This window comes from Lissotriton vulgaris, chromosome 12 (genome assembly GCF_964263255.1).
Source record: "Lissotriton vulgaris chromosome 12, aLisVul1.2, whole genome shotgun sequence".
Classification (NCBI taxonomy): Eukaryota; Metazoa; Chordata; class Amphibia; order Caudata; family Salamandridae; genus Lissotriton; species Lissotriton vulgaris.
This window is the reverse complement of record NC_141700.1, coordinates 29,327,625-29,354,327: the sequence shown is the minus strand read 5'-3', so window position 1 is coordinate 29,354,327 and position 26,703 is coordinate 29,327,625. Positions and strand designations below refer to the sequence as shown.

The following is a 26,703-nucleotide window of genomic DNA, read 5'->3' as shown; positions in this document are numbered from 1 at the left end:
AGTGGAGGTGGTATGAAGGGGGTTCTAGAGGTTAGTTATAATGTTGTTTGTGGGTTTGTAGTACATTTAGATTGAGTAATTATATGATTTTTTTAATAGTGTGTTGGTTTAGGTTTTCGTGCAGTGTTTTAGTAATGTATCAATATATTATGTTACTTGTTTTCTGATGATTTAGTGTAATGTATATGTAATTTATTATTGTACTGGTCTTTGCAGGTTGGTTTTTTATTTTACTTTACTGGTTTTTCTTTATGAATGTGCCCATGGCTCAAACGGCTGAACAAATTTAAATCAGCCTGTAATGAAAGTAGAACTTTACTTAGAAAGAGTGTTTTTTTTGTTTAGTTTGGTGTAAATCTATTCAGTCGTTTTTGATATTTAAGTATTTTTAAAAAGTTGCTGAGTGGGATGTAAAGGGGTTAACGCTTTTGTCATCTCTATATTTAAATTAGGGGAAGGAAAGGTAATTGCTAACAGAAAAATAAAAACAGAACTAAGGTTTGACTGCGACCGCAGACATTCTTATGCAAATTTTTCAGCTGGATTTACTATCTTGGAAAATTAGGGAAAGTTTTCCCACACACAGAAAATATGGATGTGGAAAAACCTACAACTTATAATTATGCTGAACCGACTTCTATGCATTATTTATTCCTCGCCTGACGTGCAAGCAGGGACGATTGTGCTATACTATCGCAAGATGGCCAACCGTTGCTATCTTTAATTCGATTTGTTATTTCAGCATATGCCGGCCATGGTCAGGAGGCATGACGCTTCTTTTTTCTACACTTATTTTAATTTATCTTGATTGTGTTGTTGAGTTTGTTTTGCGTGTTTTATTCTGGTTTTGTTTTTGGGGTAAGAAAAAAACTGAACAGATTGGTGGCTAAATAGATGCGAGTGATTGAGTGCGTGGATGATGACTTGCTCGGTGTCTAAAACCACCAAACACTGAAGAGAATCTCGATTTAGAAGTCTGATTTAAGTCAAAAGTAGTGCATTGGAACTCGACACATTATAGTTCCTTCAATTAAATATAACTGGGTATTTTCAGTGTTTTTGTTTTGTTTAAAATAGTATTTTAACTGACATTTTCACCTAACTATAACATCACTTTAACCTTTTGTTTTTTTCATTGAATTTCTAGGGTCGTTTTTTAAAGGTGTAGTAAGATTTTATTAACATACCTACCTGTGGCGACTCCCACAATGTACACCCTTTCGACCTGCAGCCAGACCCTGCTCCCAGCCCTCCGCGGGCATTCCACCCCACCCCAGCAGGTGGCCAAACTCTGCAGCACATGGCCCTCAGCCATGAGCGGTGAGGAGTTTGGCACAAATTAGCAAAACCATGTGTACGAACCCACTGGAAAGACTCACTGTTGCGATAAGCAAAGTCAGGGGACCATATGGTTTTCTTAAACGACCCCTCACACACCAACCTAGTTGGCATCATGCTTCATCATTGGGGTTCCAACCTTGTGGTTGAATGCCCCCCAGTTGTGCTACAATCCCTGATTACAGCGGAGCGGGTGTGGTGTATTTGTGTGATGTAGTGTAAATTAAAAATATCTCTGGGAATCCTTGCCTAATGTATTTATTAGTGGCAGCCCAGGATACAGTTAAAAACAAATGGCACAACTGATGGAGGGATTTACTCCTAGTTGTCGAATAATGGTCTACATGTTTCAGCCCAGAAAAAACATGTGGGCTTTCATCAGGACCGCTTGAATAGTGTGTGAGTGGCAAACATCACGCCACGTGAATGTTAATTTCCAACACACGCTCTAAGGTGTGTTGTAGTGTTAGGTGGTGTCTGTATACTTACGGACACATAATTGAAAAAACACTACACTGTGGTGTTAGGCAGAAATTAGGTGCCCGGGAGGGGTCTCATCTGTAGTCACACTTTGGTCAAGATGAAAGCCCGCAGTAACCTATTGTGGTTTCCTGTGGTCCTGGCCACAGGCAGGCAACACCCCATGACTGGCCAACACACCACTTTCACGCAACACTTCAAAGACACACGCCCAGCGTTCTTTTTTTTTTTGGTCTCACTGTAATCGTGCGGTGATTTCTCAATAGTACTGCGTGTCTGCAAATACATGAAAGATATGTGTTTTTGCACTTTGATTCCTGGTGGAGGCTCTCTGAGACCAGACTACCCTTTCCCCTTGTATGTTGTTTCATTTAAATTTTCAGCACACAGGTACCGAGTCCTAAAACGGCAGTGCAACATTTCTCTTCATGCTGCAGCCAGCCAATCATAGCCCTTGGTCAGACCACTCTTGGTCCCGCATGTCCATCCAATTAATATACCTCATTTGTCATGTAGTACCTTGGTACTCCCTCAGTAGTACCGTGTTGATAGATATCTCTCTAAAGCTGCTGAACAGATTTACGTCAAATCACAAAAGCACGCTTTCTGTCAGTCCCCACTTGACGGATCACTCCAAAACTTTCCTGGCAAAAGCTGAGATTCATAAACCTTTTTGTTTGACAAACCTTCATAAAACTATCCAAACAGCACGAAAATTATTAGCAAACCAAAAAAAAACTTCCTCTTGTAACAATGTCCGAAATATAACGTTCACAGTGGCAACTGCCACTTGGTAAGATAGATAGATGGATAGATAGATAGATAACATGTAAGTGCAGGGGCTCGTGCATGTGTGCTCCATTTTCACATTTGCTTGCCATTTTTGCAGATTCTGTAGGATGGACCGGTCTGAAGGCTGTAGACTCAGCCTCACGCCCTTCTCTGCTAGTAACAAACCATCTCAGACACACCCGCATTTCTCTCCCGGGAGCCCTCTGCTGTAATCCAGCGGCAGAGGACTCGAGGCCAGTGGCGAAGCAAGAGCTTTTGCCGCCCGGAGCGGTCCCTGAGTTTTCAATGTCCAGTGACGGCCGGTGCAGGTAAGAAGGGGTGGGGCTGGAGTCGACAGACGATGAATAAAAAAAAAAAAAGCATACCTCGCCGCCGCCCCCCAAAAAGTGCCGTCTGGGGCAGACTGCCCCTCCTAGCTACGCCACTGCTCGAGGCGCTGTCTAATAATTGTCACTCGAGGGGGGCTCGCTGTGACAAGCCTAGCTCTGCCCTTCGGCATTAATGGCTGCCAAGGCCTCTCTGAGACCCGGCCAGCATCGGGGGGACCCAGCGCCGCCGTGATGGGCCTTTGGAAGGATTCATGCTCACGCCTGGCCACGCTGTAATCCGCTCTCCTAAGGCTTTATCCTTCAACACGGCGGTCTGCGAAATTAGTTTTGATGAACGCGCTTTAAGAATACATTGAAATGATTACAGGGTAATTTAGCTGCAAGTTCAATTTTCCCTGAACTAAAATATAATAAATTTAAATGTGGCCTTCAACGTGTTCATTTAAATGTAAACAATGCGTGCTATATCAATGCTTGTTTCCTTTTTTGTTAGATGTTTATGAGGTTCTTCACATGCTTATAAAGTCTTTTGTGGTCATGTAGTGATGTCACAGTCTCAGGTCAGCTTCATGTAGTGACGTCATTGCCTGAGATCATGTTTCTGGTATAATGTCACGGTCTGACACCATGTTCATGCAGTGATGTCACAGTCTGAGATCACTTTACGGAAGCCGTTTCACAATATGGAATGAGGTTCATAAAGTGATGTCACAGGCTGGTGGGTTCCTCAAGTGACGTCAGTGTGAGAGCTGGTTTAAGTTTTGTAGTCACAATCAGAGTGAGAGCATGCACCAGTGTTACGATGTGAGAACGGGTATATAGCGACGATACTGTTTCAAACCAGGTAGCTAGAGTGATGTCATAATCTGAGATCATGTTTATGTAGTGATGTCACAGTCTGATCATGTTTATGTAGTGATGTCAGTGTGTGAGATCATGTTTATGTAGTGATGTCACAGTCTTAGATCATGTTTATGTAGTGATGTCACAGTCTGATCATGTTTATGTAGTGATGTCAGTGTGTGAGATCATGTTTATGTAGGGATGTCACAGTCTTAGATCATGTTTATGTAGTAATGTCACAGTCTTAGATCATGTTTATGTAGTGATGTCACAGTCTGAGTCAGGGTCTTGTACTGAGGTCGTAGTCTGACATCTCTTTTCCAGACAAATGTCACATTCTGGAATCATGTTCTTGTAGTGACATCACTGTCTGAGAGTGGGTTCCTATAATGATGTCAAAGCCTGGAGTCCTTTTTCAGGAGTGATTTCACAGTTCTGAATCGGGTTCATGTAGTGATGTCAGAGCTGTTGAATGCAGTCATGTACTAATGTCGCAGTCTAAGATCAGCTTCACGTAGTAATGCAAATGGATCAGATCCCTCGAGGAATGTCAGAGACTGAGAGCCGATTCCTGGAGTGACGTCACTGTCTGAGGTCAGAGCCTTGTAGTGATGTCATGAGCTGAGATCATTTGCCCAGAGTGAAGTCTGGATCCAGGTTCGCGTAGTGATGTCACAGCTTGAGATCAGGATTCTGGAGTGCTATCACAGCCTGGCACTGTGCAGTGTTGTCACATGCTGAGTGGATGTTCATGTAGTGATGTCCTAGTCAGACATCAGTTTTCCAGGTGATGTCACAGCTGATATTAGGTTCATGCAATGATGTCTTGCTTTAGTGGTTGTAGCTGGGTTATGTGCCTGGGACAGCCCCTGTTGATTGTTCTATCTACATTCTCCCATTTGGAATGTGTGTAACTTTCTTTGTGTACTGTGGGTGGGGACTCTTGGCGGTGGATGACCCCGCTGCAGTTGGGCGTGGTGTGGGTTATTGAACTTCTACAAAAATCAAAAAGATATTATTTCTTTACTTGTATTGAATTTTATGAGAGTATTTGTATATGACATATAGGAATGGGAGGAAAAGTTTTCTCTCGAGCAAAACATGAGCACTGTTGCACTTTATTGGTACTAAGGGGCAGTGAATTTAAAGACCGATTGCTGAAGGAGAAACAGTGAAAAGAAGTTTCCAATGACAGCTGATGTAATTGTATTCTTCTTACTAAAAGTGCACATTGTTATAAACAGGTACACGTTTTTCAACTGGAAACAGGGCAATCTGCAGACAAGTGCAAGACGAGTTACACAGTACTAGGACAGTTTGTAGTGAGCGGTGTAGTGTAGAAGGTGTAGTTGATTGGATGTGGTTGGAGAACGTTGAAGAAGGTGCAGAGGCTGCAAGAGACGAGGTGTTGAAACATGTTTCAATACAAGTTTGAAGTCTGCAAGTAAGAGAAGCACCATGTCTGGAAAATCATGGTGAAGGAAATGTTGGAGAGGCAAGTGAGTGCAAGGAAAGAGAGGAAGCTGCGGGGCTAGAGATGTATGGGCGGTGTGCTACATTAGTGAAGTGGATGCGCTGCACAGTGTCTATATTTGGTCGAACCTTTTACACCATCAGACCTTTTTGGGTGGGGGTGATGTGTGGTCAGGGGTCTCCTAAACTTCTCAGCTAAAGGCCAGTGTTAAGACTGCATTCATTAGTGTCACCTGTGGGCTGGGGGACCCCTGATAACCTCAGATGCATTAAATCTGATTCAATTGAGGCTGCCAACAGGAGATAATTGGGTTAAGACCAAACCAATACAGAGAGAACTCAGTAAAAACACTAATGATGTATGTTTGAAAAACACAGGGTACAGAACAGACTATAATTTCCTCCATGAACAAAATGTTCAATCTCCCTAGAAAGGAGCAAAAATGTAAATGTATCAGCTCCTCTGAATCCTACATAGCAACCCAAGCTGGTCAGCACCTCCACGATTCTTCAGTACTAGGTGGGATGGCAGGAAGGGCATTAAATAAGAGATAGGCAGCAGGTTCTTACACTTCTATTATGTGTGTGGAGACCGAAGGAAATGGTTGTTGAAAGGAGGATTATACTCCAAAGCTGTTCCTTGTGGCCACTGGAGAGAGGTGCACTTACTGTAAAAAAGCAGAAGTAAAATGTAACCATAACGAGACAGAAATAGGACAGAAACCTCAGTCGCGTACCCGGCAGGCACCATGCTTTATTATCTGGGTCAGGACAGAGTCGGCCTTTAATTGTCTTTCGTCCTTCCATTGGCACTTGGCAAGACATCCACCACTGTCTTTGACGCACAGATGAGAGCGACATCTAAGGCGTGTGATGGTAGCTCATGCTGCGGGGTCCACGTAACTCGGCATGCTTTGTGCTTCCACAGGTACAGAACGTCCTGCCAGCAAGGACTGTGGCACTTGCCCTGATCCAGGAATCCCATGAGATTTCCACCCGGTGAGTTGGAGGTTGCGTAAGACCATGCACCGCATGCGCTATAAGAGTGTAAACTACACAGTGGCCGTGCATCAGAACATAGTGTTCCCTTTCACCCACCCCAAAGGCGAACTCTGCATGCAGCCGTGATCCCACAGTCCAAAACATAGGGATCCGCCTTGCATCACAAATTTACAATGCATTCCAGAAAAGCTATGTACAGTTATTGCTATTAGATACTACCCTGACGACTGATATACTTGACGCTACTGGTACTGTGCTGTTTCTCAACAAACCAGCCTGTGCTTTGTGGATGTTTGTAAAATATAAAAATCTGTGCATGGACTCTTGACATTGAAGCATAGGACTCGTCAATGACGAGGAACGGGGCTGAAAACAAATATTTGACAATTACACAGAAGGTGTGATGATCAGTAGAGAAACATTAGGTTTGAAAAGTCAACTGGCGGGCGCTCCGCAGCTGGTTGCCAGCAGTATGTGGCACTCTGCTTGGCATTTGGACGGTGGAGAGACTTGTGTAGGCAGGGAGCTCTGGTTTACCCTGTAGCACATTTTTGGCAAATCCCAACAGCGTGAAAGGATCCACTATTGAATCCTCAGTCTTACTACTCTTTCAAATTCATTCACTTGTTGGAAAATGTATTTTTTTCATCGTATGGCGCCCCACCTCTACAAATAGGCCGTGGAATGAATAGCTGTGTTTGTTGTATAGTTCACCGTTTCACTCAGGCCTACACATGCGTAGCCTTCCATCGCTGGATCCCTTCCTGAATCCGGGTCGGCGTGCTCCTCGCTGTGTCGTTGCGGTAGCAGTAGACCCCGAAGAGTTTGAACTTCTTGTCTGGGAAGCCGAGGCTGCGTACCCCTGGTTCCCGCCCTCCGCAGCGGGAACGGGGGTTGACGATTGGGTAGCGGATGCTGCCATCCTCTAGCCAGCCGGCCTCGCAGCGGTCTAGTAGCTGGATCTTCCAAGCAGCGTACAGTTGCCCCACCTTGGCCAGCGCAGCGCCCTGGGCCTCGCATGCTTTGGCGGCTTCAGCGTAGCTCAGCTTCCTGTACGTCTTAAGGAAGTAAACTCTCCCTAGAAGAGAAAAACAGATACATGGGCTGTGTTACAAGTAGCGGTCAATTTTAACTTCCCAAAAGCATTGGCGTCCCCGCCATTCCTTGAAGAGACCGCGCTGCATGTTTGCTGCTATGGGAACAATTATACTTTGCCTCTCTTCCTTTACCCCGCCACATGGCCCATAGGGCCTGATATAATATAGGGTAACACTTTTTAGGTCCGGGAGAGTACCAGTACCCTGATTGAGAGCAGAGCAGGCTCAGATTACTTCTCTCCTCCAGCTCGGGGCAGACGCCGCTCTGCTTCCGACTGCGCCCTTCAGTGGCCTTTTGCACAATCACTGCTGGCGATTCCAGCAGCTCTCACTTGAATGGTCCCTGACTGCAGGGGTCTGAGAGGGCTCGCCTTGCGTCATGCTGTGATAGCACAATGGCTTTTATACTTAAAGTGTTAAGGCGGGGGGGGCCTTCCTTTATCAAGTGTGTGAAATGGGCTGGGGCTTCTAGTCTGTAAACTTGTCCCATTTAGGGAAACGCACTGGCCGCACTAAGGTGATTTCTATCTCAGATATTTTTTTATCTTCTATTTTTGCTTTGCTATGTTACGGTTTTACTCGTGATTTTGCATTGCTTTGTAATATATATTTGCTCATAGCTTTATTGTAAAACGTTAGGTTTGTTGCTTGCTTAATATTTTTTGCTGACCCCTGGTAATTTCAAACCGCTTAATGGGGTACAGAATGGGGGCGATGGGCAAGGGCACTGTATGGGAGGGTGACAAAGGGAATACCTCTTTCCGTGTGGGTATCATATATAGCACATATGGTTGCCTCGGGTAGCATTAGTGCACTGCAATGGGAAACAATAAATAGGAGCCATAATGGGGGGGTGTAGGAGAGGATGGAGGGACCATGTCATACTGGATACCTAAATACACCATACGCCACTCAAGACTGCAACTAAACACAATAAGAGAAGGGAGTTGCATCCTGCTGGGGTGTATTTTGAGCGGAGGGGCAGAAAAGTGTTGGATGAAAAGTTGACTTGGTAAATGATTAAGCAGTGGCTAAAGGAAGAGATTTCATTAGAATGACTTGGCCCATCTGCTCAGGAATGCCGGAGTGACAATTACCCTCCACTGTGTCTCTCCTCATCAAAAGCCGTTTGCCGACAATTCTCTATCTTCATCTCTTTTAAAAGTCATAAACTGTTCCTAAGCAGAGCACACGCCTCGCACGAGAAATTTTCTTTCTCGAAGCACACAGATCAAGCACCCACCTTACCAGTGATATATGCGGGTCAATGGATACTCAATGGCAAATGCTTGATCAGTTTTATATCCTTTCACCCCGAAAAAGATGTTTCAGATTAAAGGTACAGCCGTGATTGAAAGCTGCTGCCGGTTTCATTTAGTTTATTTTCGAAATGTGGCTTTCTGATTCATTTTATTCTTGGTCAGACTAATAACCTGGCAAATCGGATCTAGGCAAGTTTATATTAGTTCATTCCTATAAACTTTAATATAAATCTGTAAAGATAAACTAGCGACCTGCTAGCTATGGAGTGTATTTGTACGCAGTCTGCGGAACAAGTGGAGTTTGCGTAAAGCTACGTATCTGTCACCTCCAGTGGGTAGCGGAAGCTGGTGCTGTAGAATACCCTTCTACACTGACATGCTTTCCTGCAGGTTGAATGGCTGGCATATGTTTTTGTCTATCAGCTCTTGTTATGTGATAACCTTAACTATTGCATTTTTGCTGATTAACTTAGAGCAAACATAACTAATATTATAATTTGCCAAAGAAAATGAATGGTCGGGAGACTAAAGTTCTGCCAAGTATGAATCAAATCTCATCACAGAGAATCTCAGCCACAATAGGAGGCACCACAAAAAAGAAACTAAAAACCTTCCGATAATTCATTCACCATCAGCAGCCTGCCCACATGTGGCGATGGCAGGAGTTCCAACATTGACAGATGGACAGATCGGGTCGCATGGGGATCTGAAGAACGAGTGTCTAAATATGGGTGGGAAAGTTCAGGGGCTATCAAACATCAAAAGGCCACGACATTCTTCCTATCTGTCGAGTAAGGAGGGTTGGTAGGGGAACGAAAGACCGCCCAGGTGGCTGTGTAATCAGAATCAGGACACTCAGGAGATATTCTAAAGGGAACAGGTGGAATGCTTTTGTGTTCATCTCGGCTTGTTTTGCTCTCAGTGTGTGTGCCTGCTTTAGAATAGATAGTACGGTGCCAAAAAACAACAATTAACATATGGCATTAACAAGCAGCAAATATGACAAAACAAGGAAATGTTAACATATCACCCTGTTTGGCTTTCATTTTGTGTAATGTGTTAACCTTATTGGTTTACATAAATGCATTTCTCATGCGTTTTGATATGTGCTGCAACTGGTACAGAAGTCATTATGTATCATCATATCTTGCCCTTAGCCCCGCCCCTAGCCCCGCCCATTTGACACACCTCTAACTTATTTAAATGAGTACCTGCACTTATTTTTTCCCATTTAAAGCACTGGTTCAGACCTTTGATACATGTGAAATAAAGATATTTCATAGGATAATAAATACATGCACGTGCACGCCGAGCCACTGGACTTAGGCGGCTGTGGAGGAACAAGTTAAGAGGCAGGGCTGACTAAATTATGCTGCAATAAATGCTGATTATGCAGCATAAAGCGGCATATTGTTTGATAGTATTACTACTTTCTTTTATTAATATACGTTAACTCTGGTTGAGTGTGCCAACGCTCACGAAAATGCGCCCTCCAATGGCGGGTCACTGCTTCCTTCAGTTTTCCCCACCACCCCCACATCCACCACACCCCACATCCACCACCCCACTCATCCACCACCCCCTCCCCTCCACCACCCCCTCCCCTCCACCACCCCCTCTCCGCCCCTACCCCCTCTCCGCCCCTACCCCCTCTCCGCCCCTCTTCGGCACAGACGTCTTTACTCCACTCCGCATATTAAGGCTTTCGCACACCAATGTGTTGGCACACCTCTGCTTTTTGTAGCACTTCTCGCGTGCTCCCCCCACGCAAGGCCTCTGGGCACGTGAAGACAGCATTAAAAAATTCATTTTCACCTCTCTTCCCTCCTCGTCTGTGCAAAGTGAACTCCCAAAACTCCTCGAGCGGCCTGCACTTACTTACGTTGTCCTGATGTGTAATTTACCACTGAATTACTTCTCACTCTTTTTGCGCCTAGAAAGATGTGCTCGTGGCAGGACCAGGGAGGTCTGTCTGAAAACACTCCCCCCTGCCTGCTCTAGAAGTGACAGAGACTGAAAGGAAAGCACCTACCACACACACACATATATATATATATATATATATGTGTGTATATAATGTGTGTCTGCCTTAGGGCTTACTAGGACTGCCTTTAGGAGAGAGCTTTATATTGGTAAGATAAACATATATTTTGATATGTCTGTACAACAATGTCCTATAGTGTTGGCGTTTGCTGAGGACAGTTAAGTAGCCTTATAAGGTAATTGCAGGGTTAATGGCGGCCTCCCAATGCGTCTAGCTCCTGACAGAGGCTACCTAACCATGTCATGTAAGGTGTCAAATTAAAGGGGACATTAAATGTGACTCACTGGTGCAGTCGACATTTATGTCAAATTTAATGCTGGCCACTGTTGCGAAAGTTGCCACTCCTGTCCAAAAATTCCTTTTAGGCCTCCTAAACTTCTATCCTGTCGGATTTGGTCTTCCAACCCAGGTCGGAGTAGTTGAACACAGAGTTACACACTCTCTGGAGGGTAAAGAGGCCCAGCCTGGAGGTATGGGCATTCTAGTAGAGTCTTTGCTTAAAACACATGAACTGTCAGACTGTGGATTTGTCTATAGGGTGTACCCATCGGGTCCCGTTTCAGGCACCTCCACACTTAAAGCAGACAAGGACTGTACTAGTCATTTTTTTAGATTTCAGGATTAAGGAACAGATCCTAACAGGAACTATTCAAAGGAAGGCGTTTTTTTCTGGAAGATAGGCTGCAGCAAGCTAACTCTGTGCACACTATACCTCTTTTTGGTATAGTATATACAGAGTCCAGTGAGCCCCTAAAGGTATGGCAGAGGTTAAAGTACAAAATACCTTACTCTCAATTTAGTGGTAGCTGGGCTGAGCAGTTAGGCATATCAGAGGGCAGTGTGGATGCATTTGGTGTACATACTCATACAAGGCAGGAACACATGCTCAATGACTTACTCAAGGTCAATGTTTTGTACAAAAATATTACTTAAGTTACTTTTATTTTTAGGGACCAAGTTGGACTCAGTTACAGGTAAGTAGACTTTACAATAGCAATACTTTCAAGAGATTATTGGCAAAAGGTTTGTATAGTATCAAACAGTACTTTACATGTGCAAGAAATACTTTTCAATGTAAAGAAAGATACTTTGTATTCAGGGTCACACTTAGTAAAATAGTGGTAGACTAATGCAGGCAAGTAAACGGTTTTGAGATTTAGTTTCTTGGCTTTTTTGGTCAACACTGGGCAAGGGTCGGCCCAAGGTAGGTACTGAACCACCAGCAGCAGCACTGGGGTGGCCGGATGCAGAGGTCACTGGGTCCAATGTTAGCCTATGGGAGCAGGGGGTACCTCAAAGAAGCACCGTTTGCAGGTAAGTACCTGCTGTTCAGGGACACAGGCCCTGGGGATTGAGCTCAGCACTGCATGAGCCACCAAGTAGCACAGGGGTGGCAGGGTGGAAAGGAGGCGTTGGATGCCTTAAAGAAAGCAAGGAGATCCTCGGTCGGAGACAAAGGCTGCAGACTTGGTCCAGAAGACGGAAGAAAGAATTCCACAACTAGAGAGGTAAGTTGGATAGTGGGGGATGCTGGGACACCGTTAATTGGGCTTTTCTAGGGCTGGGGGCTATGGGTGCTGGGGTGTCTTTAGGCTTTGGGTTTCTCTCATAGATTCCAGTCGCGGTCGGGGGAGACCCTTCAGGTTGAGGCTGCAGGTGTCGAGGGGAAGTTCAGGAGAGGTCGTCCAATGCTGGATTCCAGGTTAGGATCACCGGGGAGATGTCACTGGGTCGGTGGGCCACCTGGATCTAGAGTCCTTAAGTTAGTTTCTTTCTGGAGAAATCTGTTGTCCATAGGAGGAAAGAGTCTTTGTTGAAGACAGCACAAGTCCCCAGGATTCCTGGAGGTTGCTGGCTGCGGGCCACGCCAGTTCCTTAGCGCAGGGTCGCTGGAGGAGGAGACGGGCCGGTAGGGCTAGGGCCAAGTCTTTGTCATCTCCTACACTGCTGCACGGCTCTTCGGTCTTTGTAGGTCGTCCAATCTGAGGAGAAGGGTTCAGGGGAATTTTTAAATACAAATTGTTTTTTTGTTTTTTTTTGTACTTGTATAGCGCACAGCTACCCGCAGTGGGTTTCCCGGCGCTTGTACGAATACCGCAAGGGAACCCTTCCTGGCTTTCACTTTGAAGTGTCCACTCCTGGGCACCCCCATGGTGCAGACCAGGCATCCCTCGCGTTGTGGGGGCCGTTGTGGCGACTAAGCAAGCTATTGCCCAGAGTTGCAGCATGGGACCCATGATCAGAATAGGCACCGAGGCGACAATATCCGGTCAGGGGAATTAATGAGCCCGAGACCCGCCGGGGCAGGAATCGAACCCTGGTCCCTGGCCAGAGCTCTGCATCGAGGTCTGCCTGCTCTAACCATTGAGCCACACTTCTCCATACATTTAAGGGTGTTACTGAGGTAGGGGATAGTAGCCAATTGCTACTGTCCCCTAGGGTGATTCCCCCAAAGGGAGGGGGGCGCAAAGGGTGTAGAGGGGCATATCCCTGTTCCTATCGGGCCTAATTCTCCAATTCAAGATGGAGAATGTCAAAGAGAGGGATTCACCTCAGCTCCTGGCGACCCTAGGAGTGTGCCAGGATTAGGTAGACACTCCTACTCTGCTTACTAATTTTCCGGCCTGTCCTGCAGCCAAAACGTTGGGTTAGGACAGGGGGCGGGCATCTCCACTAGTTGCAGCTGCCCAAATCAGCATAACACAAGGTAAGAGCCTTTGAGTGTTGCTGTTCCTGCAAGGGGGAGGCGAGAAGCAGCTTCACCCAGAGCAGGCTTTGTTTCTGACCTCATTGGGTGAGGGCCTGTCTGGTGGCGGCTGGCAGGGACCAGTCAGCCAATACAGTAGAATAATAAACTCAACTCTGGCATCAGTGTGGGTTTATTATGCTGAGAAGTTTGATACAGACTTCCCAGTCATCAGTAAAGCCATCGTGGAGCTATGCAGTTCTTGTTGTCAAACTCCCAGCCCTCATACTCAAAACGGCTTCAATGCACTTAGTGTCCAAGAATGCACAGACTACAAACTTTTGATGAAGATTTTAACCAATCGTCTGGCCCCTGTTCTCCAGAAATTAATTCATGGGGAACACAATGTCTTTCTCCCTAAATAGGTCAATGGAAGCTACAACTATTTCAACCAGGCCATAGACTTTTTCTCAACCAATAATACCAAAGCTGCCATAAGTATGGTTGGCCTTCAAGTTAGCTGGCTGGCTGGCTAGCTTTATTTGAGATTTTGAGGAGGTTTGGTTTCCTATCCAATTTATAATCCTTCGAAAGAATGTCTTTTCTGGACCAGTAACTGTTATTAGAACCAATTCAAGCAAAGTAGGGTAAGTTCACATATCCTGTAAAATGAGTCAAGTTTGTCCCCTTTCATTGATTTCATTTACTTTTTAATTGAACCTTTGGCTTTCGTCTTACAAAACAACAATTCTATTTTACCCGTAGTTTTTGATAGATCCAAGCTAAAGCTCTTTTCCGATGATATTATTCTTTATCTGGATGCTGATCGAGTTAATATCCAAAACACAACTGATAGGTGTAACGAGTATTCGGTAATCAGGAACTCTCGGCTCAACCATAACAAATCAGAAATCTTGTTCTTTAAGTACAGTTGGAAGCATTAGCGAGCTGTTGGACCCAACTATTATCTTGAGGTTTATGTTACCTCCAGCTTTCTTGATCTATGCTGGGTCAAGTTTAGAGAATGTTGCAGTCTTGAAGGTTTTTGCCATTTTTCAATGTAGGCCGCGTGGCTTGCTTAAAATGTTGGTTCAGCTTCTTGTTTATTTCTGTTCTCCAAAGTATCTATTTGACTTAGAAGAAGTTCTTTAAGGAAGTGGATAGTTTAATCAGGAGATCTATAAGGGAATAACAGCATCCATGTATTGATTTGTTGGCTATTCAGTTAAACAAGGCCAGGATGGCTTGGCTCTACCCAATATTGACCAATATTATCAGCAGCCGTTGTTGATTATTATTGTGCTTGTCTAGATGCTGATCCATTCTCACCTGATACATTTTTATATTGATGATGCAGGTGCCGGGGGTGCAGCTCTTATTTTTCTTGAAATCATGTAAATTCCCCAGAAAATCTCTGTATAAAATGTTAAAGGCAATAAATCACTTTGAGTAAAGGAAGATTTTTGAGGTCATCCTTTTTTTTGTTTCCTTACAGGATGTGACTGGATGGTTTGGGGAGTTCTCAGTCCACAACTGCCCTATTGAACAAACTGGGCTTTGTTACTCTAGCTGATTTTAGTATTAATGGTAGATGGAAAACTTGTTAGCTAGACCAGCTAGTGTACGAGAATTCATCCCCATGGTTTTGTTTTGCACAAATTTCCAGTTGTTTGCGAATGTTAACCCCGATTTAGATCCATTTACTCTGAACTTTTTAAAACTATTTTACAAGCCTAATAGGATTGGTTTAGGGAGGTGGTACAAGATGCTGTATTTGCAATTTCAGCAGTTCTATATCCCAAAGCGTCTCCAAAAGTGTATATAAGCCCCTGGATGGGCTATATCTCAAAACCAGCTGGTGGTCCTTTCCATTGCTGAGAATAAACTGTTTAGGGCAACACATTTTAAACAAATGAATTTGTTTGATAGGTGGGTTCTCTATTATAACCCCCAATGTTTTAATAAATGTGTCTGTAATGTCTCAAATACCTTTTTTAGATATACCTCTAGGGGACAGGCGGAGTGGCCTTATATTATTTTACGTGTCCTGCACAGTATTCATTTTGGCCCCGGGGGGGAACAACAGACGTTTGTGCCCGCTTTGCGTGCCCAGGGGCACTTTGGTATTATAGAAGGGGCTGCAGATGCTTGTGCATTCCCCCTCTCTATGAGTGATATAGCTGGCCCTTTATGTGTGCCAGCAGTGGGCGTTCTTCAGGGGGCATCTCTAAGATACCCTCTGAGTGCATTTTTCATTAAATACCACACCAGCATCATTTTGGGTTTAATGTGATGAGAGGTTTGATACCAAACTTCCCAGTTTTTAGTAAATCTATTAAGGTGCTGTGAAGCTCATAATGACAAACTCCAAGCACCATATACTCCTAATGGCATTACTGCACCTAAAATGTCTAAGAATTGACTTAGACACTGCAGGGGTACAGGGCTCATGCACCTGTTCTCTCTCCAGTGGCATAGTGCACCCAGCTAGAGGTGTGGCTTACCTATGCCAGGGCAGTGGCTGGTAGGCATGGCATACAGTGCATGTCAACTCTTCACTTTGTTCTGCAACAAAACACACAGCCTGCAATGGCAGTGTGTGTGTGTGTGTGAGTGTGTGTAAAGGTACAGGGCCTCTAAGGGTGGCACAATAAGTGCTGCAGCCCTTAGAAGCCTTCCCTGTCCACAGTGCCCTTGGTACCCATGGTACCCTTTACAAGGGACTTGCATGTGGTCAAAGTGTGCAAATTGGGTTTTCGAACAGTACAGTTTAGGGACAGAACATAGGCCCTGGGCACCTGGTTGGCAGGAACCCAGGGCACACTCCAAGTACTTCAACAGTTTGCCCTAAAGTGGGGGGCAACCATGCAAACAGGTGCACATAGAATATCGAAATGGGTGGAGCCTGATTTTCTTGCAGCACTTTTTGGGGTATTGACGGATAACGAAGCTTTCATGTGATCGGAACAGAAGTCATTTTTTTATTGCAGCCTCAGTTGCTAGATCACAGTTTACAGTGCTGGAAATCTTCTAGATGCCCATCTTTTGATCAATGGCAAACCAAAATGAGTAGGGTACGACATCTAGGATGTATGTATTCCAAGAGGAACAACCAAACTGGTAAATTTGAACATTTGCGGGGGTATTCCCTGCTGTGTTTAGCTGGGGATAATAACATAAGAGCAGCAGCAAATATGTATATGTTGGTATTGAGATTCTTTCTTATGGAGTTGTTTCGAGCTGTTTTCGTATTGTTCTTTGCACTCTATAAGCATTCTTATACATGCACTATGTTTGATTCTTACATGCACTTTAGTGACTATATTTGGATTATATGGTTATAACTTTTCCTGCCAATCTGAGCAGTCTGGAATTGTGCCTTCAACATATGTGTGGCTTTATTGCACGTGTTCACTTTGCACTTAAACAATCTACTAATCATATATATTTAATCTTATCTGATAGAGACATCTAGCCGCAGATTCCTTAACTTAGAATATCCTCCAGGCATCAGTCTGGATCCGGAAAATCTTCAGCAGTACCTCTACGCACTGGGAGACGGCGCCGCATGGCTCTGCCCTGACGTCGTCCACGGATGTGACGTCGGTGCCCACTGCTCCCAGTCTTCACCGGACACTGCCCGCAACACTCTACCCACATCTACCCCCCATTTTCTGGGGTTGGGGTGACTATAGCCCAGATGGAAGCCTATTATATGGCTTTGCCGTCCATCTTTGGGTTGACCCCTCTACCTGGCACACCTTCGGGCCGCACAGAGGTGGTATGAACTCAGGTTGGAAGCTTGCCGGTGGTTCCAGAGTCACTGCGACGTCGGGAGTCGGCCCAGTGGGCCTCCCTGTTCAGACGTCTGGCCGCAGTCCTCCTCTGGCGCCAGAGAGCAGTCCGGCGGGTCTCCCTGCGGCATCGGATGTCACCACAGCGGTGGACTTGTCTCCGGGTCCACGCCATTTCATACTGCAGTACCCTGTTGCGGTGGAGGGTGAGTCGATGCCGTCCTGACGCCGGTCTTTGGAGGCTCCTTCGGCGCTCTTTCCTGCTCCCTTAATGATTGATGTTGTGGGACCTGGGGGTTACTTGAGTGTTCTCCGGAACATGGGGATGTGGAGCAGTTCCCCAAGCGTCGTAGTGCTGAGAAACCATTGGCACAGGGTGGGCAGGTTAGCCAGCAACCATCCCCCACTTATGACCTCTTGTCACCCCCCTGCAGCTTTTGCACGAGTGGTTTGTAAGGCTGTGGACATCTTACAGCTCCAGCCTCCTATGTGTCTGCCTTCCGACCTCATGTTGGATTTGCTCCATCAAGGCACTGCACATGTCGTGCCCTTACTACCATTTGGCGGGGTCTTTGTATGACATTCTGCTGGGAACTTGGGTGAGGCCCTCTTCGGGGAACCCTGTGGATTGTGCTATTGCACATAGTCATCGCCTGGCCCCACATGACCCTGCCCCAGATGACCCTGTCTGTCTGTCTGTCTCTTCATCCTAGGGCTCAAGAGCCAGTCACCCAGGCAGCCTAAGCTTGGCTGCCCTCGACCTCCCCTCTCATGCTTCCACCCACGAGGGAGTCACGCTTGGTGGAGGCATGTGGTTGACACATATTTGCATCTGTGAGCTCAGGCCTTCGGTCCTTGAATATGTCTTGCATGTTTGCACGGGCTACTTTCACCCTCTGGGATTCAGTAGAGTGTCTCCTTCCATCCCTTCCGGATGTCCCTCGAGCTGAACTATCCTGGGTGCTGCAAGATGGTCATGAGCTGACCCAGTTCTCAATCCATTCCGCCATGGACACTACTGATTCTGTGGGACGGGCGATGGCCAGGTCCTTCACTTTGTGTCACCTTGCTTGGCTACGGGACAGCATTTTTCCTGACAATTTTCATGATTGTCTCAGAGATTTGCCTTTCACCTATATGCAACTGTGCATGGTTGATCAGTATACCTTCCTCGTGATATGTTCTACATCTTCTGCCGACGCATGTGTGCTGTCCCTGCTGCATTTCGTTATGCGCAGTGTGGCTCCTTTCTTCAGGAGTTGAAATTTTGTGGATCCTTGGGATCCTTTTCTTTTGATTGCAGAAGCTTATGGATTTCTTACCATTAGGCATTGGCCTTCTGGTTCCTGTTGCGTCCCCTTCTGGAAGGTGCATGTTTCATTGTGTCCTACTAACTTTAGTGCCATTGCCTTTCCTTGTTCACTCCTTCTGTCCCCTTTTTTGGTGGTTGATGGGTCTGGTGGACACTCCACCAATGGGTATGGCTTTGGTATATATTCTAAGTTAAGGAAACTGCGGCTAGATGTCTCCATCAGATGAACGAGTCACTTACCTTCGGTAACGATGTATCTGGTAGAGACACAGTCTAGCCGCAGATCCCTTAACGCATGCCCGTCCTCCCCGTTCTGCGAGGACCTTTTAGGTTGGGATTGTACCAACTGGGTTGTCTGCCAGTGGTCTCTGTCTTCCCATGCCTGTGGCTTCTCCACCTAGTCTCATCATGGGTGGTGGTCCCCCTTATCTATCCACGCTCCTGCACCCTAGTCCCTTTGGGGGTGGTGCAGGGTCATGTTTCGAACCCTCCCTCCCCCCTCCCCCCTCTCCCCCCTCCCCCACTCCCCTGATTCTAGGGGCGCGTGCTCTGCACTCTCCCTTCAGTTCCTTATACTTTCAAGTGTTTTTGCTATGATATGCATTCTGCTGTTCAGGTCATTCTTCTCATTATTGTTGTCATTCCAAAGAATTTCGCAAACTGTTCCAACCCTCTCATAGTTTTCGTGCTGGCTCTGCGTTGTGGCGCAGAAAAGTTTCACAGTAGAAAACTCACGTCAGTGCGCTGGGCGGGACTTGTATGGCTCCACTGACGTCACATTTGTGGACAATGTCAGAGCGGAACTATGCGGAGCCGTCTCCCGGCGCGCAGAGGCACTTCTGAAGATTTCCGGGTCCAGACGGACGCCTGGAGCTATTCGAAGTTAAGGAATCTGCAGCTAGACTGTCTCACTACCAGATATATCGTTACCGAAGGTAAGTATCGTTCATTAGGACAGATTTACAAGAAAGTGAACCATCTGTAGAGATGCGTCACTTTCCCTGCGCCACCATAGAAACCCTTGTGCCACCATGGAAGCGCCGTATTTACAATACGGCACCATGGAGCAAGGATTGACAGATGCATTGACGCATCTGTTGGGCAAAAGTCACACATTAGTTGTGTTGCAAGCACTACACAACTCCAGCAATGCATGGGGAGGCCTATCCTCATTGTGTTTTGTCCTAGAAGTGCATCACTTTTACGAGGCTTTCCTGTGTGGGAATGCCCACCCTACAAACATTATAACTGACACAGGGCTTTACAACATGACGCATCTCCCTCACGGCTGCGTTACAAAAAGTGAAGTAACTGCGGCACATTTTTAATGTCAAACTTTTGCTATTATGTTTGGGAATTTTTAGGGATGCCACTTAGCGCTTTGAGAATGTTTACATACTGTCTCTTACTAGCTGTGGGGCTAGATTTTGCAAATAAGGAGAGTATGCTAGTTTTTATGACTGCTGTTTTTTTTAATACTTGCGAACCTCATATTTTGTGAAAAGATCTTACTTTATTGCACCACTCCCTTGTGACAAATTAGGGCTTTTATCTAGTTACCACGTAATAAAAATCTTTTTTCAAAGAAGGAAGCAGGAAAGGAAGAAAGAAGAAATGAATGAAGGAAGACCTGGAAGTAAAAAAGAAAAAAAAGGAAGGAATGAAAGTAAAGAAAAAAGACCCAGAAGGAAAGAAAAAAAAGACCTAAGAAAGAAGAAACAAAAGTATGAGAAAGAAGGAAAGAAAAGGAAAAACAAATATGAAAGGAAGAAAAGAAAGTAAAAAGAAAATGAATAATAGATGGAAGGAATAAAAAAAAGGGGTAGGGGAGGGGAAATGGAAAGAAAAGAAGTAGGAAGGAAATTAACAAAAGGAGAAGAAAAAAAGGAATGTAGGAAAGGAGAAAAAGAAAGTAGAAGGAATAAGGGAAATAGAAGGGAGGAAAAGAGGAAAGAACTAAAGGAAGAGAAGTAGGCAGAAGAGAGAAGGCAAAAACAAAAATAGAAGGAAGGAAAGAAAAAAGGATGGAAAGAGGTAAGAAGGAAAATGAAGGAGAGAAAATAAGAAAGATAGTATAGAAGAAAAAACTAAAATAAGACAAGAAGGAGTGAAAGGAAAGAAGGATAAAGAAAGGAACAAAGTAAAAAAGGAGAAGAGAAAGGAAGAAGACCCGGAATGAAAGAGGAAAGAAAGGTAGGAAAAAAAGAAGGAAGTAAAGAAGAAATGAAAGAAAAGAAAGGAATGAAGATTAAGAAGAATGGAAGGAAAGAAGACCCGAAAACAAGGAAAGAAAAAAGATGGAAAGACAACCCAAAAAGAAAGAGGAAAGTTAAGAATGAAGACCCAGAAGAAGAAAGAAAAGGTCCAGAAGGAAAGAAAGTAGGAAACAAAGAAGATAAGGAAAGAAGAAGACCTGAAAGGGAAAAAGAAGCAAGTAAGGAAGGAATAGAAGGAAAAAATTAAAAGTTAATAAAGCGAAGTAGGATTTAAGGAAAGGAAAAAAAGGAGATGAAATTTAAGTGAGGAAGAATAGATGGAAATAAATAAAGGACGGAACAAGGGGAGAAAGAGAAGGGTAATAAAGAAGGAAAAAAGACAAGAATGTCAAAGGAAGGAAATTAAAGGCAAAAGGAAAGGAAAAGAGGGTAGAGAAGGAAAAATGAGAAGAAAAAGAAGAAGAAAAGTAGGAAGGAAAAAGGAAAGCAGGAAGAGAATCAGAAAGGAAGGAAAGAAGACTTAAAAGAGAAGAAAAACCCAAAAAGAAAGCACGGTGAAAGGAAAGAAATCTGAAAGAAGGTAAAGACCCGGAAAGCGTAAAGGAAGGAAAGAAGAAAAGAAAGAAGAAATGAAACAATGAAAAAATAAACTGAAAAAAGAGAAATAGCAGGAACAATGAAGCTAGAATGAAGAAGTAAGGCAAAATAAAAGAAAAAGCGAAGAAGAAAAAGAAAGGAGAAAAATAGAAGTGAAAGAAGGGAAATAGAAAGGAGGGAGGAATAAAAAATAAAACAAATAACTAAAAGAAGAAAAGTAGGTAGAAGAGAGATGGAAATAAAATGGGAAAGAAAAAGTAAAAGAAAAGAGAAGGAAGAAAGAAGGATAAAGAAGTAAGAGGAGAAGATGGAAAGGAAAGTAGAAAGGAAGAAAATGAAAAGAGAATAGGAGGAAGAAAAGGAAAGTAGAAGAGAGATGGAAGAGAAGGAAAGGGGAAGAATAGAAGGAAAGAACAAAGGAATAAGAGAAAGAGGGAAGAAAAGGAAAACAGAGGAAAGAATAAAAAAAAGTAATGGTAAGTAAGGATAAAGGGTAGAGAAGGATTATAAGCAAAGAAGACAAGCTGGAAGAAACAAAAGTAAGAAAAGGGGAAAGTAGAAGGACACTCCACGAGTGCCGCGTGGCTGAAATGCAGGTGCAGAGAGGTTGTGTTAGTAATAAATACATATATATTTGATATATACCTTGTGTGTTGTCCTTTCATTTGGTATTAAAGGGGTTATTATTGGTGAAACAATTGGCTTCACATGCTCTCTGAAGTATTAGCCTAAGACTGTTACAACCATCACCATAAGGGTTGTTTGGACTGATACAGGGTGCACACTAGAATAGTGGACATCACATATCAGGCCAACTTCTCACAATAAGTGCAGAAAGAAGCAAGTGTGATACAGAAAGAAGAAAGTGAGATAAAGAAAGAGGCAAGATGAGTGGAGAAAGAAGCAAGAGACGTGCAGGAAAAGAAAGAAAGATACAGAATCAAGCAAGAGCAGTGCATAAAGAGGCAGGATACATGCAGTTATAGGATGAAAGTTACAGAAAGAATCAAGAGAGGTACAGAAAGAAGCATGAAAAGTGCAGAAAGAGATAACAAACATACAGAAAGAGGAAGAAAGATACAGAAATCGGAAATATAGGTTTAGAAAGGTGCAGACAGAAGCAGATTGGTGCAGGAGGCAAGAGCTGTGTAAAATGAGACAAGAGAAGCGCAGAAACAAGCAATAGAAGTGCAGAAAGAAGCATGAAAAGTGCAGAAAGAACAACAAACATGCAGAAAGAGGAAAAAAGATACAGAAAGAGGAAATATATGTTTAGAAAGAGGCAAGAGAGGTGCAGAAAGCAGCAGATTGGTGCAGAAGGAGGAAAGAGCAGTGTAAAAAAGACAAGAGAAGTACAGAAAGAGGAAGAAAGGTGCTAAAAGAAACAACAGAAATGCATAAAGAGGCAAGAGAAAAGCTGAAAGAAGCAAGAAAGGTGCAGAACAAAGCAAGAAAGGTGCAGAAAGAAGCAAGAGAAATAAAGAAAGAGTAAAGAGACGTGCAGAAGGAAGAAGAGACATGCAGAAAGAGGAATAAAGGTCGGAAAGAAACAACAGAAATGCAGAAAGGGGCAAGAGAAACGCTGAAATAAGAAAGAGGTGCAGAAAGAAGCAGTAGAGGTACAGAACAAAGCAAGAGAGGTGCAGAAAGAGGCAAGAGGCATTCAGGAAGAGGAAGAAAGATACAGAAAGAAGCAAGAGAAGTGCAGAAAGAGGCAAGAAACATGAAGTAAGGAAGCAAAACGCAGAAAGAAGAAAGAGGTACAGACAGAAGCATGAAAAGTGCAGAAAGAGACAACAAGCATGCAGAAAGAGGAAGAAAGATACAAAAAGGGGTTTAGCAAGAGGTGCAGAAAGAAGCAGATTGGTGTAGAAGGAGGCAAGAGAAGTGAAAAAAAGGACAAGAGACGTGCAGAAAGAAGCAAGAGACGTGCAGAAAGAGGAAGAAAGGTACAGAAAGAAACGAATACAAAAAGAGGCAATAGAAGTGCTGAAAGACGAAAGAGAGGTGCAGAAAGAAGCAATGGAGGTGCAGAATGAAGCAAGAGACATGCAGAAAGAGGAAGAAAGGCACAGAAAGAAGGCAGTGAGGTCCAGCAAGAAGCATGAGAGGTGCAGAAGGAAGAGAGTGAGGTGCAGAAAGAAGCAAGTGAGGTGCAAAAAGAGGTAAGAGGGGTGCAGAAACAAGCAATAGAAGTGCAGATAGAAAATAGAAAGGTGCAGAAAGAGGCAAGATAAGTGCAGAAAGAAGCAATAGAAGTGCAGAAAGAAGCAAGTGTGATACAGAAAGAAGAAAGTGAGGTGAAGAAAGAGGCAAGATGAGTGGAGAAAGATGAAAGAGAAGTGCAGAAAGAGGACGACAGTTGTTGAAAGAGCAAGAAAGGAGTAGAAAGAGAAAGAAAGCCGCAGAAAGAAGCAAGAGAGGTACAGAAAGAGGCAAGAGACATGCAGGAAAAGGAAGAAAGATACAGAAAGAAGTAAGAGAGGTACAGAAAGAAGCATGAGAAGTACAGAAAGACAAAAAACATGCAGAAAGAGGAAGAAAGATACACCAATTGGAAATATAGGTTTAGAAAGACGCAAGGGAGGTGCAGAAAGAAGCAGATTGGTGTAGAAGGAGGCAAGAGAGGTGTAAAAAAAGACAAGAGAATGCAAAAAGAAGCAAGGGAAGTGCAGAAAGACGAACAAAGGGGCAGAAAGAGCAAGAAAGGAGTAGAAAGAGGAAGAAAGCCACATAAAGAAGCAAGAGAAGTGCTGAAAGATGCAGGAGACATGCACAAAGAGGAAAAAGGATACATAAACAGGCACAAGAGGTACAGAAAGAAGCAAGAGAGATACAGAAAGGGGAAAGAAAGTTGCAGAAAGAGGAAGAAATGTACAGAAAGAAGTAATAGAGGTGCAGAAAGAAGCAGATTGGTGCAGAAGGAGGCAAGAGCTGTGTAAACTGAGACAAGAGATGCGCAGAAAGAAGCAATAGAAGTGCAGAAAGAGAATGATTGGTGCAGAAAGAGCAAGAAATGTGTAGGAAGAGGAAGAAAGGCATAGAAAGAAGTACGAGAAGTACTGAAAGAAGGCAGTGAGGTCCAGCAAGAAGCATGAGAGGAGCAGAAGGAAGAGAGTGATGTGCAGAAAGAAGTTAGTTAGGTGGAGAAAGAAGAAAGATAGTTGATGTAATCAGCAAGAGAGGTACAGAAAGAATGTACTGAGGTGCAGAAAGAGGCAAGAGAGGTGCAAAAAGAGGTAAGAGTGGTGCAGAAAGAAGCAAGAGAAGTACAGAAAGAAACAAGAAAGGTGCACAAAGAGACAAGAGAAGTGCAAAAAGAAGCAAGAGAAGTGTAGAAAGAGGAAGGAAGGTGTTGAAAGAGAAGGAACTGTGCAGTAAGAAGCAAGGGAAATTAAGAAAGAAGCAAGAGAAGTGCAGAAGGAAGCAAGAGACGTGCAGAAAGAGGAAAAAAGGTAAGAAAAAAACAACAGAAATGCAGAAAGAGGCAAGTGAAAAGCTAAAAGAAGAGAGCTGCAGAAAGAAGCAATAGCGGTGCAGAACAAAGCTTTGAGAGGTGCAGAAAGAGGCAAGAGACATGCAGGAAGTGGAAGTGGAGTGCAGAAACAGAAGATGAGTGCAGACACAGTGGACGAGTGCAGACACAGATGACGAGTGCAGACACAGAGGACGAGTGCAGACTCAGAGGACTAGTGCAGACACAGAGGACTAGTGCACACACCAAGGGGCTGAAGTGCAGACACAGAACACGAGTGCAGACACAGAGGATGAGTGCACACACCTAGGGGCTGTAGTGCAGACACAGAGGATGAGTGCAGACACAGAGGACGAGTGCAAACACAGAGGACGAGTGCACACACCAAGGGGCTGCAGTGCAAACACAGAGGACGAGTGCACACACCAAGGGGCTGGAGTGCACACACAGAGGATGAGTGCACACACCAAGGGGCTGGAGTGCAGACACAGAGGATGAGTGCAGACACAGAGGACGAGTGCAGACACAGAGGACGAGTGCAGACACAGAGGACGAGTGCAGACACAGAGGACGAGTGCAGACACCATGGAGCTGGAGTGCAGACACAGAGGATGAGTGCACACACAGAGGACGAGTGCAAACACCAGAGGATGAGTGCACACACCAAGGGGCAGGAGTGCAGACACAGAGGATGAGTGCACACACCAAGGGGCTAAGGGGCTGGAGTGCAGACACAGAGGATGAGTGCAGACACAGAGGATGAGTGCAGACACAGAGGATGAGTGCAGACACAGAGGATGAGTGCAGGCACAGAGGACGAGTGCAGACACAGAGGACGAGTGCACACACCAAGGGGCTAGAGTGCAGACACAGAGGATGAGTGCAGACACAGAGGATGAGTGCAGACACAGAGGACAAGTGCAGACACAGAGGACAAGTGCAGACACAGAGGACGAGTGCACACACCAAGAGGCTAAGGGGCTGGAGTGCAGACACAGAGGATGAGTGCAGACACAGAGGATGAGTGCAGACACAGAGGATGAGTGCAGGCACAGAGGACGAGTGCAGACACAGAGGACGAGTGCACACACCAAGGGGCTAGAGTGCAGACACAGAGGATGAGTGCAGACACAGAGGATGAGTGCAGACACAGAGGATGAGTGCAGACACAGAGGATGAGTGCAGGCACAGAGGACGAGTGCAGACACAGAGGACGAGTGCACACACCAAGGGGCTAGAGTGCAGACACAGAGGATGAGTGCAGACACAGAGGATGAGTGCAGACACAGAGGACAAGTGCAGACACAGAGGACGAGTGCAGACACAGAGGACGAGTGCACACACCAAGAGGCTAAGGGGCTGGAGTGCAGACACAGAGGATGAGTGCAGACACAGAGGATGAGTGCAGACACAGAGGATGAGTGCAGACACAGAGGACGAGTGCAGACACAGAGGACGAGTGCAGACACCTAAGGGCTGGAGTGCAGACACAGAGGATGAGTGCAGACACAGAGGACGAGTGCAGACACAGAGGACAAGTGCAGACACAGAGGACAAGTGCAGACACAGAGGATGAGTGCAGGCACAGAGGACGAGTGCAGGCACAGAGGATGAGTGCACACACCAAGGGGCTGGAGTGCAGACACAGAGGACGAGTGCACAAACCAAGGGGCTGGAGTGCAGACACAGAGGATGAGTGCAGACACAGAGGACGAGTGCAGACACAGAGGACGAGTGCAGACACCAAGGGGCTGGAGTGCAGACACAGAGGACGAGTGCACACACTTAGGGGCTGGAGTGCAGACACAGAGGATGAGTGCACATACCTAGGGGCTGGAGTGCAGACACAGAGGATGAGTGCACACACCAAGGGGCTGGAGTGCAGACACAGAGGATGAGTGCAGACACAGAGGATATGTGCAGACACAGAGGACGAGTGCAGACACAGAGGACGAGTGCAGAC

At 45.0% G+C, this 26,703-nt stretch overlaps 1 protein-coding gene across 1 annotated transcript in view; it reads right to left on the bottom strand.

Moving 5' to 3' along the window:
- Positions 1 to 5,979: 5,979 nt before the first annotated feature.
- Positions 5,980 to 26,703, bottom strand: part of HAPLN4 (hyaluronan and proteoglycan link protein 4) — a 105,264-nt gene continuing 84,540 nt past the window's right edge. The window contains exon 5 of the mRNA XM_086946851.1: positions 5,980 to 7,335. The gene's annotated coding sequence lies outside the window, so the exon portion shown is untranslated. The remainder of the gene's footprint in view (positions 7,336 to 26,703) is intronic.